The 17,810-nt window shown below is 39.3% G+C and overlaps 1 long non-coding RNA gene across 2 annotated transcripts in view; it reads left to right on the plus strand.

Annotated features, from left to right (window-relative positions):
* The window catches only part of LOC140615105 (uncharacterized), a 140,884-nt gene that overhangs the window by 115,191 nt on the left and 7,883 nt on the right, over window positions 1–17,810 (plus strand). For both annotated transcript variants that reach the window (XR_012015779.1, XR_012015780.1), the window contains 3 exons: window positions 5,635–5,773; window positions 10,861–11,003; window positions 11,132–11,280. This is a non-coding gene — a long non-coding RNA (uncharacterized lncRNA). The remainder of the gene's footprint in view (window positions 1–5,634; window positions 5,774–10,860; window positions 11,004–11,131; window positions 11,281–17,810) is intronic.

Here is a 17,810-nt window from a genome sequence, read left to right on the forward strand (position 1 = left end):
AAATCTTTCATTAAATTTTCTCTAACACATGGTATACTTTCCAGCTCTGTCTGCTTACTAATTCTTTCAATACTTCAACAAACTTCTACTGAGTGCTTATAACATGCTACGAGCTGGGGAAACAAAATGAAAGCAGTTTAGTCTTTATACTCCAGTAATTCATACTCTGCTTATGATGTGATAGTTCAGTGGGTCTCAGCCTCAGAATTAGAACCACTTATTGAAGTTTTAAAGACTGCAAATGTGGGGCACCTGGGTGGCTCAGTTGGTTAAGTGTCTGCCTTCAGCTCAGGTCATGATCCCAGGGTCCTTGGGATGGAGCCCCATGCCAGGCTACCTGCTCAGTGGGGAGCCTGCTTCTCCCTCTGCCATTCCACTGCTCATTTTCTCTCTCTCTCTCAGGTAACTAAATAAAAAAATTTTAAAAATAGACAAAAACTGCAAATGTTTATGTCCCACCTAATTTAGTAAATGTGGGTGGGACTCAGATATATAAAATTTGTAAATATTCCTCAAGGATTTTACTGAATAGCCAGAGTAAAGAAGAACCACAGGATGTGCTAAGAATGGAAAGGTGGTAGGAATATGGAAGTGTTGTGTGGACTTCATATTGAAAGTTTAAATGCTGAAGGATGAGTAGTTTTCCAGGGAGAGAGGAGAACTCCAGGAAGAGGAAAAGTATGATGCCTAACCCTAAGGCATTTTAATTTATCAGTATCATTTTCACTAATACCCTCATCGAAGAGGATTACAAGACTCATTTATTAAATTACTGGCATCTGTGCATATGAACTATCAATTTCAGAGGAGAAATGCCCTTCTGCTGGGTCTTCCTCTCCCCTTCCACTGGCTTTCAGCTCCCCTCCTCTCTTAAGGTCGGAATGCCCCAACATGGGGCCAATCACTGTTCCAGCTCAACCCTTCTCTCCACTTAATCATCAAACACTTTCTCCATCTTACTCAGAAAATAGCTGAGCCCCTTTGAGGGCAGCAAGAACATAGCTCAGAGTGGAGAAGATGCCCAGACCAGGAGCGAGGACTGGGCGAAAGCCTCCATGTCACTACAGTGTTTCTCCTTTTCCTCTTCCTTGAGGCTTTTCCTGTATGTGGCTGGGGAAATCCAGCCCAGTCATCTCTGAAGACTTTCAATTTAAAGCTTGATCTTCCACTATAGTTGCTTTTGGTGAAGAGAGTTGGCTGAAGCAACGGTCCCCACCCACAGCCAACATTCATCTACTCAAGCTCTCCGAAACAGTCTATCCTCTCAGAGAAAAATATACCATCCTTGTAAGCCCCCAAATTAGTCAGAACAGCAGACTCAGCCTTCAAAGGGGTATTTACATAGAATGCTTACGGTCTGGCACAGTCTTTCCATAATGTCCCTTGGCCAGTCACCAGTCACCTATTAAAGTCACCCATCAGCTTACTTCCCCTCCTACATCCCCTGAGTATTCATGAGGTCTGGCTCAACCCCTTACCAGGTCACTTAAAATGAGTTTCTCAAAAAGCTTAATCTGCAGAATGCCATCAATAGCAGGTATTAAATCCGTAGATGGATTGTGAAAGCCGAAAACTCCTCTTGAATCCCTTCCACTTCTCTTGTGGCTGATGATGAGATTAAGAATCTTTCCGCAAGGTCTTCTATCTATAGCTCCCCCAGTGCCCTCTGATCCATTTGTGCCTCTGGCTCTGGCCTTGGACCTCAGCTGTGGGCTCCCCTCCTAGTTCTGCCATCTCAGGTACATTCTTAGGTGACTATTCAGCAACTTAAAATTTTTGAAACCCACAGCCTACATGCAAAACATTCAAACTCTTAACTGAAAGGAATTCCAAAATCTGTATTGTGTTCCCTCAGTGCAGTTGTCTTTATCTTCTTCTTGACCCAATCATTCTGGCCATCATGTGGTTTGTTGTGTTTTTTTTTCCCCCCCAAGAATGGCACTGACTTTAGGGTTGGTGCCCTTAGAAGATTCTCTTCTATCCCTTCTTCCTATTGACTCACAGAACTCCATCCCTACCCAATGATAACAGCTCTAGCAAGCTGAATAGTGGTGCCCTATTCACTGGAGCCTAAAGATGTCGCCTATTTTGGAAAAAGAACCTTTGTAGATGTGATTAAATTAAGGATGAGAAAATTATCCTGGATTGTTTAGGTAGGCTTTAAATGCAATCACAAGTATCCTCCTAGGAGAGAGGGCAGGGCAGGATTTGACATAGAGCTAAGAGATTTGAAGATGCTGGCCTTGAAGATTAGAGTGATACAACCATAAAAACATGAATGTGGAAAGTCATTCAAAAGCTGGAAAAGGCAAGGGACAGATTCTCCCATAGAGCCCTCTCCTAAAAAGGAGAATGGCTGGGCTCACACTTTGATTTCAATCCAGTGATTTATGCTTCTTTTTTTTTTTAAATAGATTTTATTTATTCATGAGAGACACACAGAGAGAGAGGCAGAGACAGAGGCAGAGGGAGAAGCAGGCTCCTTGCAGGGAGCCCAATGTGGGACTCGATCCTAGGACCGCAGGATCATACCATGAGCCAAAGGCAGATGCTCAACTGCTGAGCCACCCAGGCGTCCCAATGATTTATGCTTTTATTTAAACTTTTCTGTATTTCACTTAAAGATACATACAAACATATTTAAAGTTTATTCAAAGAAACAACAAAATTATTTTTATTACCTGCAAAGTAAAAAGAGTAAAATGCTTCCGTAATATTTGAAACTTTATAGTGAAAATACATTGAGTTATTACTTATATAACTTTTAAAAACAATTGACAGGATATAGACTAAAATATTAAAAGCAATTAATCTCTGGATGATAGGGTTCTCAATGACTTATTTCCTTCCGTACAAGTTTTCTCCATTTTCTAAGTTCACAACAATGTACAGCTAATACTTCTGAAATAAAAAAATTATAAAGAAAAAAATCTTGATGTAGATCATTTACTGACATTGAAAAAGTTCCTGACAAATATACATTAGTCAGTAGAAAGAAAAAGCTACAAAACAATGTAAATATCATGGTGATTTTTTTTAAAAAAAGATTTTATTTATTCATTTGACAGAGTGAGAGCACAAGTAGGCAGAGCAGCAGGCAGAAGGAGGGAGAAGCAGACCCCTGTCTGAGCAGGGAGCCTAATGCAGGGATTGATCCCAGGACCTTGGGATCATGACCTGAGCAGAAGGCAGACACTTAACCGACTGACCCACCCAGGTGCTCCTGTGGTGATTTTTATTTCAAAACATGCATGTATATAGTCAGAAACAGTAAACATGCATACATCAAAATTATCTTTGATACAATCATGGCTAATTTTTGTTTTACATTGTGTTTTTTTGTGTCTTCAAATATTCCGCATTATTTGTGGATCTTATAATGAGATCAAATTGCTATCAAATAAGAAAAGTTAGGAGCATATAAATGATAGAATAAAAGATTTGCTGGGTCAGAACACATAGACCTTCATATAAGAATATCAGATGGCATGCTAGAATAATAATGTAGCTCCTATAACTGGAACATAGAAGACAGTTTTAAAAAATGCTCTCTGAACGTATGAAGATAAAATAAGATTAAAATTGTGCCATTTTGGCACCCACAAGCTAGGGTAAGTCCAACACCTGTGTAGGCTGCCTGCTTTCCCAGAGATTTGCATCTAAACGCTGCTGTGAACTAGTGAAACTAAGAATTTACTGTATTGTCATATCTCTTCCATAAATCATTCACAGGTCTCCTTTATTCCTGTAGGTTAAACACCTTTCCAAGGTCCTAGATTTATGCCCTCACTATTGGCATTTCCAGCTCCTCACTCCTAAATTAAGTGAGGGCCAAGAAGATAGCCCTCATTTTAGAGAAGGTGTGTGCCTCGCAGTTGGCTTTGCATTTTTTCAAATTCCAGGCTTCTGCTGATGAGATTATTTTGGTCCTAGAAGCGAATCCTGGCCAAGAGCAGGTTCTCTCCCACCATGAAGGATGATGCATTTAGGTGCTTTTGTATTCTTAGTCTTTCACGGATACCTTTTCTGGTGTCAGAAATAGTCCTCTTTGCCTACTGGTAATCAGTAGCTGAAGCGTTGAACAAGAACTCTCTCAGCAAGAAGTCTGCCCATTAGGATCCTGCCTTCTAAGTCCTTGCGCCCTATGTGACCACATGAGATGCAGGTCTTATACAGTTATGTGGAAACAATTTGACCGGATCCTGATCATGCATGTAACTATTACAGGCTCCTCACCAGACACATGTACAAAGGATGCAGGGGCATTCTGCCCATTATCTTTAGTGCCAGCTCATGCTGGTTCCAAATCCTATCAAGCTGGATGATGTGGACTCCCCAGTGATATTTTTGCCCTTCTGACTCAGAACAAGGCAGAGAAGAGATAGAAAGATAAGTACAAGAACTAAATAAAGCTAAGAATCCCCAGAAATCATTGATAGGGAAAATATTTTCTCAGCTCACTTCCATTTATTATGACTGGCTTCCTCCAACAGGATCTCCTGAACAATCATTGTTTCTATAAAATCTCCATTTTGTTCTAGATTCACTTCAGTTCCTTTTTCTTTGGAATGAAGGACAGAAACCGTGAGCTCCCCCTGGAGGTAGGAGTGTGCTAATAAGAGTCTCCTTGGACTCGCTCTTGACTCCTCCTACCCATTTCCAGTCAGCTTCTGGGTGACCTGTCTGCAGCCTGATCAAGTAACATCTGACTGGGGCTTCTATTCTCTTTGTATTTTAGCTACTCTGATCTTAATAATAGGAAATGCTCCTTGCCTTGCTGCATAAAGAGCACAGTCTGTTTCCATCTTGTCTCACATTTTTTCTTTTAATATAAACACTTTGTTAGTCATATGATTCTACTTGACGTCTCGCCAATATATTCCGTTCCTCTTTATCCTTATTATGGCTCTTCATCTTCCTAGAATTCTTTTCCTACGCTAAGCCCTTGTCTCCTTGTAAAAATCTTTTCCATTCATTTAAAACCCAAGTCCTGGGCCAGCTTCCCCACACCCACATCTGAAATCCTGTAAAACTTGTTTACAAAGCCCTTCTGTATGCTCCTTTGTATTTTAGTTATCTCTACATTGCTTATCTTACTCTAGCCAATCAAATGCCTAGCATAGTGTCAAGATCTGGTGTGCAGTAGATAATCAGTAGATAAATGTTGAATGAAGTTGTTGAAGGATGATTTCAAACAATCCATTTTCAAAAAAACAGATAACCACATTATTGAAAAAGAAAGAAAGGAAACAGAAAGAAGAGAAACATGTCTGGAGGAGAAAGGTCATAAGAATCCCAGCATGCTGTAGAGAGAACACTGGATTAAGGATCAGGAATGTGGGCTTAAGTCCCACATAGCTGTAAATGAGCTAAATGACCACCAAACTGCTCTCTAGACAATCAAGGCAGTGGATTACATGAACTCTCGTTTGTCGCCATGATGAAATGTACGACCATCTCCCCATTTAGGCTCCTGATAGCTAACTAATAAACAAGATAGCATTCAGACTGCACCTGCCACAGAGCCTAGCATAACATGTGTGCTAATAAATATTAGTTCCTCTTTTCCTCACATACAATGAAAACATTCTCTCCATAAGCTGAACATGTTTTCTTGTTATTTTTTTCCTCTAGCCCTTGCCACGTGCCATTTTAGGTAGAAGCTTCCAGTCCAGTAACTAAAAGGAAAGAGCTATGCCAAAAGAAATTCTTAGTCAGCTACATCACAGTCTGGGAAGATGTGGAAATCATTTGACAAAGATTATTCTACATGGTAAGCAAGAAAGAAGAAGGGTAACACTTGGAAGACAATTTAAAAAATGGGAAAGAATTTAAATAAGATATGCCAGGAAAATAAGCAGATTCCAAGGAATTGAACTAAGGAATCTGGAACTTAGGACACTTGCAGATGTTCAGATTAATACGTGTAGCAACAACTCCTTTTTTTTTTTTTTTTTTTTTACCAAGGATTTTAGAGAAATGAGAACTTCTACCTATGACACTTTTAGATTTCACTGAAGTTTATTTTAATTCTTTGTATTTTTGGAAAGCTAATTTAATTTCACTATTTTATTTTGATGTTTTCCTGACTTACTTAAAAGACTTCCAAACCACCCTCAGTCCCTGCAAATATGCAGTGTTCTTTTATTCTTCTCTGCCTTTGTGGGTGCTGTTCCCTCCTCCTGCCATCCCCTCTCCTCTTTACCCTTCAAAACCTATTTGACATGTCTGACTCCACTCAGCAAAGTGAGTCGCTCCCACTGCCATCCAGTAGTCTTGGCTCATAGCTCTATTCATAATTTTCCCAATCACTAGGGCCCTAGCTGGGTGCACCCAGTTGGGGATCTGCCTGGAAAGTGAGGAGGAAACAGATTAGGAGAGCAGTTCTATGCTCAATTATGAGAAGTTAGGGGCCTTTCTTTACTAAGCATCTAATGCTATTATCTGGTTGTTGTTGTTGTTTTTTAAGAAGGCTTATGAAAAGGCTTTTCTTCCAATGCTGTTCTGAGTATATGCTGAGAGGCTCTTAATAGCAGCCAAATTGTGCGGGGGGGGGGGGGGGGGAATCTAGAGGAGGAAGGTGCTGAAATAGAAGAGTGAAGAAAAAGAATCCTCAGTCTCAGAAGACTTTGCAAGAAGTGACGTTTAAGTTTGCCCACTCCCACACCTTCACTTAGTTATCCTCCTACAGGTCTTTAGATTAGCTTCCTTAGGAAAGTGTGTCATGCTTTTTCTGATGAGAACAATCAGAGCATCTTATACCTCTCACAGCATTTACCACAGTTGTAAATCTATATGTATATGTGATGCTTTGATGGATGTCTGTTTTTATCACTAGGCTCCTGAGAGTAGGGACTCATATGACTCAGTAGTAGTGGTGTTCCTCACCACTATTCCCTAGGTCTTAGCATAGGCCTGGCACATAACAGGATTTCAATTTTTGCGGAGCAAATGAATAATGTTGCATGAAAGGCAATGGGGAAAGGGAATCGAAACAGATTTAAAGGGACACTCTAAAGTAACTTAGCACTGCTAACAATCAGCATGCTATGATCAATATAATGATCAAGAGCATGTGAGGTTTTTTTCCTCCTGACGTCATATATCTGATGTCTTTTCCAACACTACCTCCTTAATTATCTGACACCAACTGGGTAACCAACAATTCAATTCAGTTCTGGCACTATTTACTTGGAGTTAGCATCACATCTCATAAGTTAAAGGGTTCAGCCCCAAAAGACTACCTCTACTTCCAGATGCCTATCATAAGTCTCAGACCACCTGTGCTTTGGATCTACCAGATATAAATTGAGGATTCCCATGACCCTCTCCTCAGGTTGGATGTTTTGCTAAAATGGCTCACAGAACTTAAGAAAGCACATTACTTACATTTACTGGTTTATTATAAAGGATACAAATGAACAGTCAGATGAAGAGGCACATAGCATGATGTCTGGAAAGGTCCCAAGCGCAGGAGCTTCTGTCCCTGTGAAGTTGGGGTGGGCCATGCTCCCAGCACTTAGAAGTGTTTGCTAGCCTGGAAACTCCGGACCTCGGACCTCGTTGTTGATGGGTTTTTATGGAGGTCTCATTACGTAGGCACAATTGATTGAATCACTGGGTGTTGGTGGTTAAACGTAATCTCCCTTTCCCCTCTCAGGAAGTGGGGCTGAAATTTCCAAGCTTCTAAGCTAGGTTTGCTCTTTCTGGCTTGCAGTCCCCTTGCTAAAGCTATTTAGAGTCTCACCAAGATGGGCCTCATTAAAAGATGCTCCTATCACTCTTATTCCAAGAAATTCCAAGGGTTTTAGGAGCTCTGTGCCAGGAACCAGGAACAAAACCAAAGATCTTTCTGTGATACCACAAGGTGGGAATGAATTTAAGGATATAAATAGAAGGGTATATTCAGTTAATAGGTAGATTGTAATGATGATGCCAACAATGATGATAACCAAGGTCTCAATTATTCAAGGTAATAATAAGTCATTAGGTTACAATTGAATTTCATTGCAATTTATTTCCCCACTAACTTCTTACATAGGCATATTAATGACATCAGTATGTCTTCACTCAGTAATTATAGCATTCCCCTCCCTACTTTATGTAAGCCCAATACCATCTTACTCTGAATCATTTATTTGATAATCAGATGTTACAGATGCTCATGAGACTGTACAGCTGAATTAAATATTCTGGCACTGTGTTTTCTGGGAAGAGAAAAGTGTGGATGTCTTTTTTTTTTTTTTAAAGACTTTATTTATTTATTCATGAGAGACGCCGAGAGAGAGAGAGAGAGAGAGAGAGAGAGAGAGAAAGAGAGAGAGAGAGAGAGAGAAAGGCAGAGACACAGGCAGAGGGAGAAGCCGGCTTCGTGCAGGAAGCCTGATGTGGGACTCGATCCCGGGACTTGGGGATCACGCCCTGAGCCAAAGGCAGATGTTCAACTGCTGAGCCATCCAGGCATCCCAAGTGAATGTCTTTTAACAACCTTGGGTCCCACACAAGACTTATGAGTTTAGACCTGAACTCTCTTTGTTTCTCCTATTCTTCAACACTTAAATCAAAAAACATTTTCCAACACAAACTATAAATAAGTTGACCACTAAAGTAAATTGTTACTGACAGTGTAACAGAAGGCAAATTATATACAATCTATTGATGGAATCATTCAATCATTCATTCCCTCCAGTGTTTGTTGAAAGCTTTCTGCATGCCTGATAGGGCATATAGGAGACCTCTACGATGAAGTTAAAAGACGTCTGTAGGATATGAATAAAACTCAACGCATACCCTGCCCTCAAGAAGTTCCCAATCTTGCTCAAACAAAAGATCATGGAACAAATTTTAGACCAAAATCTATAATTAGAGACTAAGATAAAAGAAGGATTCTACAGAAGTGTGGGGGAAAGGGCAACCAAGTCAGGTTGGGGGATTGGGGAAGGTTTCCCAGGAAGCTAATTTTGAAGGATGAGCTAAGAGAAAAGGATGAATTAGGAAGAAGAGGGTATTTTTTTTTTTTTAATTTTTAGAAGAGGGTATTTTAAGCAAAAGGAAACATGTATGAAAGAGCTCTCAGCCTAATCAGTAAACTACAAGTAATTCACTACATATCTTTACTCAAATACTTTCTATTTATGAACATTCATAAATACAAAGCTCTGCTTCCAAGCAAAGACTCATCAACTCTTTCAGACATGCCAGAAGGAGTTAGTGGTCAGGTGAGGTAATTTCAGTCCTGGTCACAGGTTCACTGGGTTATTCCTTAATCCATTTAATTATTCCATTGGGTTATTCTTTAATCCATTTAATTAATATCTTACCTTGCAGTATGGCAAACTCAAATACCTACCGTGAGTACAACTGGCAGGATAGGGTCTGAGGTAAACTGGAGTGTGAGGTGTGAGGTGAACTGTGTCCAGCTACGGAAATGAGCAGCCTCGGGCTTTCGCTGATTTTACTTGGCCAGAATGTGGTCTCAGTGCTGCTGTGCCTTTGCTCTCTTAAGGCAAACCAGACCTCCTTCAACTTTGAAATTCTGAGAACAAATTCACATTTTTAAAGTTCTATGCAGGCCAAACAAAAAACTTAATGCAGGCTGAATTCAGTCTGCTGACCATCACTTTGTTACCTTGATCTTTGTATGTTTGATGTATTTGCTTTTGGTTTTCAGTGTTTTACAAAAATTACAAATGTTTTTGAGAAGTTAAAACAGATGCAGCTGTTATTAACATTAATAGTGTTAGTAGGAAGAGACATGCAATTAGTATAAAAACAAAAATAGATGTAGTACACAATTGGAAATGGCAAATGTACATACTTATAGGATAAATCGTTTCAGTGATAACGACAGTTCTGAAGAACAATGATCCAGTCATTGCATCATCATGCACACACCTATGCCATCAAAAATAATGAGCAAGACGAAAGTCATGGTCAGAATGAAAGGCTTTATGTGTATGTGTATGGAGGAGGGAGAACAATGTCAGATACCTAAATAAAGTTAATTCTGGAAATACAACCATTTATTTAGGAACTTCAAGGCTGGACATGGGAAAACCACTGCTCCTGAAACTTCGGAAACAGCCACAGTTAAAATTTCACTTTTAAGGACGTCGTGGCTGCCAAGGAGTTTTCTATACTTGCAGCCAACCCCAAAGAGCAGGACCACCTACCTCAACATATGTTCAGGGTGTTAGGAGAAGGTAGCCCATAGATTGTACAGAAGGTAGGAGAAAAGAGCATACCGGATTTGTGATTTTAAAGACAAATGAATTTTTTTTAAAGATTTTATCTACTTATTCATGAGAGAGGCAGAGACATAGGCAGAGAGAGAGAAGCAGGCTCCATGCAGGAAGCCAGATGTGGGACTCGATCCTGGGACTCCAGGATCATGCCCTGGGCCAAAGGCAAGCACTTAACTACTGAGCCACCCAGGCGTCCCATGAATTGGTTTTTTAAGCAATAACTGTAAGTGTTTAAAAATTCAAATAGTGTAAAAAGATATACAGTGCTAAACAAGTCTTCCTTCCTCCCTAGACTGTGACTTCTACCTAGAGGTGATCATTATTAAGAGTTATAGGGGCACCTAGCTGGCTCAGTGGGCAGAGCATGCAACTTTTGATCTTGGAGTTGTGAGTTCAAGCCCCACGTTGGGGATAGAATTTACTCAAAAAAATAAAAAAAAGTTTCTTATATTTCCTTTCAAATAAATTAATGCGTAATATACACTAATTTCTGCAATTTTTTTCCTATTTAAGTGTTTTGGAGATTATTCTATATTAGTTCATGTAGATACTCTTTATTCATTTTCACTTACTTATTTACTTGTTTATTTTTTAAGATTTTATTTATTTATTTCAGAGAGAAAGTGAAAGAGCATGAACTGAGGGAGAGGGACAGAGGGGGAAGCAGACTCCCCACTGAGCAGGAAGCCCAATGGGGGCTGAAACCCTGGGATCATGACCCGAGCCGAAGGCAGACGCTCAACTGACTGAGCCACTCAGGTGCCCTTTTTATTAATTTTAAAAGCTACATATAAAGATATATCATAACTTATATAATCAATACTCCATTGATGGATTTATATTGTAGTCTTTTGTTATTATAAACAATTCATCTGTCTTGTTTGAAGTCTCCAAAGAATCTATTTGGTGAAACTGCATCCTAAGCCTGCAAGCCTAAACATCTCTTGGTCCTGATGGGCTTGGGAACAAATGAACCTAAGAACACTTGGAAATGAACTTGTTGATACATAGAGAAGAATCTGTGTCTGGAAAGAAGGTAAATGTGGTGGGATGAACAGCAACAAAACTGAATTCAAAATTAATGGGATCATAAAGAGTCTCATGGGATAACCTAAGGAATTTAATCTTCTCTGGAAAGATAGACAGAGCCATTGACTGGTTTTAAGCAGAATGATAATATAACTATACTTCTGTTTTAGAAAACTTATTGTGGGGATCCCTGGGTGGCTCAGTGGTTTGGCCCCTGCCTTTGGCCCAGGGTGTGATTCTGGAGTCCCGGGATTGAGTCCCGCGTTGGGCTTCTTGCATGGAGCCTACTTCTCCTTCTGCCTGTGTCTCTGCCTCTCTCTTTCTCTCTCTCTGTCTGTCTCTCATGCATGAATAAATAAAATCTTTTTTTAAAAAAAGAAAACTTATTGTAACAACAATGAGAATAGATTAAAGGGAACCAGAAAAGAGGCAGGAAGATTGGAAGGCAGGGCATTCAAGTAATCCACAAAATAATTTTTTAAAAGATTTTATTTATTTATTTATTTGAGAGAGAGAGTGAGAGCGCACAAACAGGTGGAGTGGCAGAGTGAACAGGAGAAGACTCCCTGCTGAGCAAGGAGCCGGACCAAGCCCCAGGACCCTAGGATCATGACCTGAGCTGAAGGCAGATGCTTAACTGACTGAGCCACCCAGGCACCCCTCAGGAAATAATTTATGAGGATTTTAACTAGGTGACAGCAGTGGGAATGAAGAGGAGGAGATAAGATGTTAAACAACTATTAGAGAGTAAAATCTACAATACTTTGGACTTCTTGAGTAAAAGTGTGATTGAATGAGCAGAATCTAAGATGAATACCAGGTTTCTGAGTGGGTCCACTGGTAGATAGTGGTATTAATCACCAAGACAGGAAGGAGCAAGCATAGGGAGAAAGACAGTTGAATTTTGAACATTTGACCTTGACCTCTTGAGGTAGTTTTGTCCAATAGGCAGTAAGACACACAGATCTTAAAGCTCAACGACAGTGCTACATACCAACAGCAGACGTCAACATATATTTAATAGCTGAAGCTGTGAGAATAGAATAGGTCACCTGAGGGTTACATACTCACTGATACAACAAAAGGAAGATATGGCAAAACTCTAAGAAAAGGAGGCAGATAAGTAATACATGGAAGAAGAGGAGCCAACCAAAGAAGAAACGGCCTTTTATGAACATTCAAAAATTAAATAAACTGGCACAACAAGGATTCAAGTAATTTTATCTTATTTGAAGCTCAAACAATTCCATATTCTAGGTAACTTAATTAAGCTCATTTAGAGGACTGACCCAAGATTTCACAGTTGTTAAGTAGCAGAGCTAGGACTTTAACACTAGCCTTCCCCAAATTCCACAGATCTTCATTCTACCTTGCTGGCTCCAAATTTCTTAATGATTCGCAGACTAGCAAAGCCAAGAAAGCAGAAATAGGAAAGAAATGATACGAGTACAACCAACCTTCTGCAACTCTCCGTAGTCCCATGCTTTTTACACAATAGGAAATAAGGCTCAGAGAAGTTTAAAAAACACGTTACTTAAAGCTCCAGTCTTTATTAAAACTTACCTAAAACCGCAACCCCATCCTTTAGCATTCACAGGCAAGGAGACATTAACTATTTGTTTGCATAAGGGTCCACTTACTCAGGACTTTCATAATAAAGGCATCAGAAACCAAATAGTATCTTTTCAGTACTATAATCATTAGAGAGAAAAACTATGGGACTTCTTAAGGACTTGCTCTGCCCCACATAATGTTCTTTATTTTATGCAAATGAACTGGCTCAGGCAAATATTCTAGGTGGTTTTCAGGAGTATGACATGAATGAGTGTTAGAGATAAGTAGATATTGGCAAAACATTTTTTATAGTGGATATTGGCAAAAGAGTATTATTATTATTATTATGGGCCCACAAAAGCTTGGAAAATGTTTCACTATAATCCATCTTTTTATAGTGAAAACTGTTTTACTGGAATCTCACCTGAAAGAATAGAACTTGGTCACCAAGTTTCAACAACAAATCTTGTTAAAAGAGTACATTTCTCCTGCTGATAAGAACAGGGATTTTCTAAAAAACTTTGATATGTATACTATAAAGCCAGGTTATGCAAGTGTGTTGCAATTGAATAGATTCCAAATGTAGGTTTGAATATGATTATTTCAAGATCTCTTTACTTAGGTGTATTAGTGAGCCTGTGCAGGAGATCTCTGCCTAGAAGCTCCAACCTGTCAAAGTGGTTTCAGTTGCTCCAATTCTCTTCTCACCCCAGGTAAAATCTCAGTCCCTGTGATAACTCCAGGAGCTCACCTTCTTCTTCTTCTCCTTCTCCTTCCTCTTCTTCTTCTTCTTCTTCCTTTTTAAGATTTTATTTATGTATTCATGAGAGATACAGAGAGAGAGAGAGGCAGAGACATAGGCAGAGAGAGAAGCAGACTCCATGCAGGGAGCCTGATGTGGGACTTGATCCTGGGTCTCCAAGATCCCGCCCTGAGCCAAAGGCAGAAGCTCAACAGCTGAACCACCCAGGCATCCCAGGAGCTCACCTTCTTTAAAGTCTTCAAGAAAATCAATAAAGTTAGGATAGTAAACATAGAATTGATTTCATTCATTCAGAAAATATTTATTGAGTGTGAAGGCACTGAGGATATCGAGATGAATCAGAAATGGATTCTGCCCACAAATAATCCAGCCTGGGGTGGGGCTGTGGCACAGTTAATTAGCTAGGTTAAACCTAACATTTCTGTTGAGAACTTGAAGTACATGTATTTTGTGTTGTTGATCCATGGACTTTGAGGTATAGACCAAGAAACAGGTAGCATATGGCAAAGTTAGTGTTCTTTTTAATTTTTTTTTCAATGTTAGCATTCTGGAATGAAAATCGAAAAGCTTGGTTGGTATTTTCTCATTGTTGCCTGGAACTCCTCCTCTTCCTGCTCTCAGTGGAGGGGTCTTCCCCTGCAATTCTGGCAGCCCTTTCAGGATCTGGCCCCTGCGGGGTTACAGATCTTTTAGTCATCAAATAGTAACCTAACTCCATTGTGTGTTAACTTGTACAACTTTACCAGGGTGAAATGTAACTTTGCATGAATGATTTAGCTTCTCTCCCCCTTCAGGAAACAATCCCAGATGGATATAAACATGTATCTGCATAAATTCAGAAACTAGGGATCCCTGGGTGGCTCACCGGTCTAATGCCTGCCTTCAGCCCAGGGCAGGATCCTGGAGTCCTAGGATCAAATCCCACATCGGGCTCCCTGTATGGAGCCTTCTCCCTCTGCCTATGTCTCTTCCTCTCTCTGTGTCTCTCATGAATAAATAAATAAAATCTTAAAAAAAATCAGAAACTATTTAAATGCTGAACAATTGAGGTGTGCTTAATTACATTATGGATATTCTTATGATGTATTACTATGGAGCCATTAAAATGATATTTTAGGAAGATATTCACCCTATGTTGTTGTAAAAATTACTTACAAAACCATAATGTGATATCATTACATTTTCCAATATACACATATATTCATGTGAATCCACAGAAAAGGATTAGAAGAATAGAAGGCACAAATATTAATTGTGGTTACCTTTGAGTGGTAGAACTATAGAAGAGTTTTCTTCCTTGTGGTTTTCTTGTATTTTCCAAATTATACAAAATGTACATGTGTTACTTTCATTATTCAAAACAAATCATATTTTTAAAAAGAAAGACCAAAAAGTAGTCTAGCTCTTCCTATTTTGTATCTTTTTTGGACAAAGAAGTTTTACCAAATTCCCCAAGGACTGGAAGGGAAGGCTATTTTAGAGACACCAACTGTGCCAACTCAAAACCTTACTCACAGAACTTGTATCAAGAGGCAAAGAAAAGTGTCACTTCCCATCCCATGTGAGGCACACTCACCAGAAACTGCAGCGAGTCTTCCTACCTCTTTTTATGTTCAAGGGTTTTAAATTATGATATCTCTGGGGCCTCACAAGCAATGCTAAAGTCTTCACCATCTCTTCCAGTGTACTAGTTGGCCATGTGCAAACAGGTCTATTGATATCCTTTGGTAGTATCCCAGAGTTTCTGAGAGAGGCCAGCAACATAGGCACTATTTGGAACAGAACAGCATATGAGTCAGGAACACAGACTCTGGAGTCAGAACTTAGTCAGAATCTTAACACTAAAATTTACTAATCATGTGGCCTTGAGTACATTACTTAATCTCATTGTGACTCAATTTCTTCATCTGTCAATTATATCATAATAATGTTTACCTTATCATGTTTTTATAATGATTAAAAATGATAATGTATGTTAAATACTAAGCACAATGTCTGTCACGTAGTAATCAGTAAATGTAAGCTATTATATTACTAAGATAAATACAATAGAGAGATAAAAATTAGTGTTATGAGATTTCTAGAAAAGGCACAATTACTCCTGGTTGAGAAGATTGCAAAAGGCTTTGTGGAAGGAGAAAATTTAGATATTCTAAGATGAAGGGGGAAAGGCATTCAAGTGATGGCAGCATCAGAGCATAGAGGTGAGGAAGCTATAGAACATAGTAATGAGCAGTTTTCCTGGAGCATCATATATATGAAGAAGTCTTTAGGAAACAAGAATGCCAGCTAAACAAGTTTAGACTTAGCTTATGGATAATAAGGATATGTTTCATCTATTATAATTTTCATCCCAGAATAATCTTTGTAACATTATACAGGAATCTCTTTTTTGCAATTCACCTGAGCATGTGTACAACTACCCCATTTACCCATCTCATGACCTTCTATATTGTCTATTAAAACCAAGTTTTAGGGAGGTGCTTGGGTGGTTCAGCCAGTTGAGCGTCCAACTCTTGATTTCAGCTCAGGTCGTGATCTCAGGGTTTGGGGATCAAGCCCTGCATCAGGCTCTGTGCTCAGCGTGGAGTGATTCTCTTGCTCTTTGCCCTACCCCCACACCCCAGTCCAGGTGGCTCAACGGTTTAGTGCCTGCCTTTGGCCCAGGGTGTGTTCCTGGAGACCTGGGATTGAGTCCCACATCGGGATCCCTGCATGGAGCCTGCTTCTCCCTCTGCCTGTGTCTCTGCCTCTCTCTCTCTGTGTGTCTCTCATGAATAAATAAATAAAATCTTTAAAAACAAAACAAAACAAAAAAATCTTATTAAAAAGAAGTTTTAGGGGTGCAAGCCTGACTCAGTCAGAAGAGCACGTGACTCTTGATCTCGATGTTTTGAGTTCAAGCCCCATGTTGGGTATAGAGATTACATAAAAAATAAAATCATTAAAAAAAAACACACAAGTTTTTGCCATTGATAAGTCAAAGAGTCTCCTAGTCAAAGCACAGAGTGGTCTCCTGGGGCAGGGAAGAAAATAGAAATAACAAGAGTAGGGATAGCATGATCCTTTATTTTTATAGCTTTTATAGATATTGTAAGGCATCAGGGGTATGAAAGGAAACAAGATTGTGCTTGGTCCTGGTAAGTAGGATCATCTTTGGGATAAACATTTATTTATTTATTTTTTAAAATTTTATTTATTTCTTCATGGGAGACACACAGAGAGAGGCAGAGACATAGGCAGAGGGAGAAGCAGACTCCCTCCAGGGAGCCTGATGAGAGGCTTGATCCCAGGACTCAGGGATCACTCCCTGAGTGATCTGAGCTGAAGGCACTCAACCACTGAGCCACCCAGGTGCCCCTGGGAGAAACATTTGAATGACATAAGAAGCATATGAAAAAAAAAACAGAGTTCAGGACAAATAAGATTCACTGTAAAGCTTCAGTAATGAAGACAGTGTTGTACTGGTGAAAGAATAGATGTACAGATCAACAAAATAATATAGAAAGCCTGGACAAAGAACCATACATAGGTTGTCAGTTGATTTTTGACAAAGTTGCCAAGGCATTTAATGGGGAAAGAAAAGTCTTTCCAATAGATGATATTAGAACCACTGGATATATATATGGAAAAAAGAAAATTAAACCTCAATCTTCATCTCACATTATACATAGAGATTAACTCAAGAATGTCATATGGATCTAAATGTAAAAGCTAAAACAATGAAACTTTGAGAAGGAAACATAGAAGAAAAATCTTTGTGACCTCAGAACCGAAAAAGAAGAGATCATTTTTACAATCAATAATTTGAACTTCATCAAAACTAAAAACTTAAGAGATATCATTAATAAAGTGAAAAGATAGTCATAGATTATAGGAAACATTTTATGTACATCTGCCAAAGGATTTATATCTAGAATACATAAAGAGCTCTTACAACTCATTAAGAAAGGGCAAACAAGTTTTTAAAAAATGGACTGAAGGAATGCCTGGGTGACTCAGCATTTGACGGTCTGCCTCTGGCTCAGGGTGTGATCCCAGAGTCCCAGGATTGAGTCCCACATCGGGATGGATAGCCATGGTTTCATTAATGAACACCTCAAATCTTAAATATTTCAAGTATGTGCATTTTAGAATGGCCCTGAGCAATTTACTGAGCATCTTTCCTCTGCACATTTAAACTTCTGTGCACTTTGAGGAGCGCTTTTAACCTCATATGC

This window comes from Canis lupus, chromosome 23, assembly GCF_048164855.1.
Source record: "Canis lupus baileyi chromosome 23, mCanLup2.hap1, whole genome shotgun sequence".
NCBI lineage: Eukaryota > Metazoa > Chordata > Mammalia > Carnivora > Canidae > Canis > Canis lupus.